The 2,634-nt window shown below is 36.9% G+C and overlaps 1 long non-coding RNA gene across 1 annotated transcript; it reads left to right on the top strand.

Annotated features, from left to right (window-relative positions):
• The first annotated feature begins 520 nt into the window (after positions 1-520).
• Positions 521-2,315, top strand: LOC149237591 (uncharacterized). The gene is made up of 3 exons (XR_016245294.1): positions 521-765; positions 867-959; positions 1,916-2,315. It is a non-coding gene; the product is annotated as an uncharacterized LOC149237591 (long non-coding RNA).
• The last annotated feature ends 319 nt before the right edge of the window (positions 2,316-2,634 follow it).

The raw sequence follows: 2,634 nt of genomic DNA, 5'->3' as shown, positions 1-2,634 counted from the left end.
TTTCAAAATACCTCCTTCCTCTCTGAATTATGTCGTTAATATGGATAGAGAAATTTAACATTAAAATACATTACCAAAAATTCCATAAGAATCTTGTTATTTTGTATTAATTAAAAGGTACCACTCCAGCTAAGAGGTGTAATTCTAAGTCTATGGATTTTTGACATCTTGTCAATGTTCTTCCTTACTCGCTATGGTGATTAACCATGCTATTAGACTATGGTTGAGGGAAATAACCCCATTCACACTACCAAAAATATTACAACCTAAAGGTTGGGGGGACTATACGTCCCTTGGGCATGGCTATTTTGGCACATTTCACACATTTTATATCCTAGACTATTAACTTACATCACTTCCCTAAGTTTCAACTAATACATAGAATGTGTTTTACCCATGGTACCATACCATGGCGCTTTACCTTAATACAACCCCATATGCAATGTGCCATTCTCCTTGGAACTTAGGTCACCCTCTCATACACCTCGACGTTGGCTGCTACCATATGTAGGTCACATGACCATGGAAGTGTTGGGATTGATGGTGGTCTATGGATGGTGGAGATGATAATTGGGACATTGACGGCTCAGATCCAATTTTCTAACCCTAAACCATTGGTAACCCTATATCCTCACCCATTTTGCTCATTTCGTTGTTGGATCTTCCTCTTGGTAGCTACAATGTGTTCCTCGGCTCCTTTCCAACACCTGGCCCTCGGCACTAACACAGGTGCCATGCAACTCTACAGCCACGACCCTCCTTGAGGTATTTTTATTCACAGTAATGGATTCAATATTTTTTGTTTTTCTTTGATTTTCTTTTCAAAACCCTAACATCTTTTATCTCTGTCGCTTTCCTGTTGCAAGTTCTTCATAGACCATCAGTGGGGTTTTTCCTTCCTCTTCAAGAGCAAATCATAGCGCCAGGGTCAAGCTTCGTCATGATATTTCCACAGTAAAGTAATTTACCCTTAGCTTCAAACCCTTTTGCAGCCAACCATTTAATTTGTTTTCAATCATCATTTTATGTTTCTTCTTGTTTTTGTTTAATTGTGAATGCATTGGCATCTCCTATAGAAACAAAAAAATCACTCGGGGTGTCGATGCAGGTTCTTCATTTTCGATTTACCTGCTTTCTTTATGATGATGTACCTCTATTCTACTGAGTATGTCCTTCATGACATGAATGCTGGAAAAAAAAAAAAAGAGATTGTTTTGTTGGGTTCGTGACTTGGTTAGCATCAACTTTGCGTTATGACTTATTGAAAGTTTCATTCCTAATTCGCCTCTAAAGATAGTATTCTTTTCCCTTTTGCTGTGTCTAGGGAAAGGGAGGATACCAATGAATTCATTCCATCGACCTAACCCCTGCTCCATCACTTGTTCATTAATGGTAAAATAGCAATGTTAAAGTCATTCGCCCTCACTAGTTAATTTAAAAAGGATAGTCGTTTGGTGAAGTTTTTTGGGTTTGAATTGGTCAACTATCCCCCTTCATGCCTTTCTGGTGTCTCTCCATTCAAAATGGTTTTCCCTTTATAAGTTAGCATTTTTCCACTCTGTAATTGTTTCTCTCGTTCACCTAATTGTGTTGGTTTCAATTCACCACTCCCGAGCATAGCTTGATTGGTGAATTCTGTAACAATCCTGTAACTTACACAACATGGATAACCTCCCTTCTCTGGTTGTTATCCATAGAAAGATTCAAAGTTTCTTTCCCTTTGTTGAGTACAGGGAGGTCATGGGTTGCTGTGTGGTTTTTATTTTTCTAACCTCCTGCAATTAAGGTCATTTCTGTGGTAATTGTTTCTACTATCGTGTCCTACCTTTTTTTGCTATTATGTTCAGATGTTATAGGGGTTCTTCCGTCAACACACCCATCACTCATTCACTCCTATTTTTCCATGGATACACAGGTGACTTCTTTGGCTCGAGCTCATTTTCACTTCTAGCCTCTCTAATGAGAGAAACAATTCTACAATCTTTATTCCAAATGAATTCTCAGTTCCAGGATTAGAGCTTTTATCAGACACGGGGGGTATCATTCCATTTTCTTCTTGGGTATTTGTTTCGGTTATTTTGAACATGATCATAGGATCTCTCCAGTTACTAGCCATTTTATTTTTCAGAAGGTGTTGGCTGAACTGATTCACTATTGAATACATGTGACAATTTGGTAGATTTTTATGTATTGAACAGCTCTTTTGGTTAAGGGTCATTGGGTTATTCCCTTCCCCTGTGATTTAAGTAAATATATGTAATGGTATAAACCCTATGTTTAATTGTATCGATTTAAGGAGTACTTACATTTTTATACGACTATCTGAGTTGGTTGATAATCTATGGCACTTGGGTTTTTTCTTTTATGGTAGTAGCACATGGTACATACAGATCAAACTATGTATGCTATTTTAAATCTCTGTTGCTCAATATATATTCAGTTCCTATTTTTGTACTTAAGATATATGTTGTCTAAGGCATTCGTGCCAAACTAAAGGTTTATATGTTTATTTTTTCAAGTGCAATGAGCCTTCATGTTGATACTGTGATTATGATTTAATAGTGTCTATGTTGTTACCAAAATGAAATGCTTATTATTTATGGTACTTCTAAGACAATTGTTGAATGTTTTTAC

Source organism: Pinus tabuliformis, chromosome 8 (genome assembly GCF_031772625.1).
Source record: "Pinus tabuliformis cultivar Carrire ecotype Pingquan chromosome 8, CPIR1, whole genome shotgun sequence".
NCBI lineage: Eukaryota > Viridiplantae > Streptophyta > Pinopsida > Pinales > Pinaceae > Pinus > Pinus tabuliformis.
The sequence above is the reverse complement of the archived record's forward strand: the minus strand, read 5'-3'. Positions and strand labels throughout refer to the sequence as shown.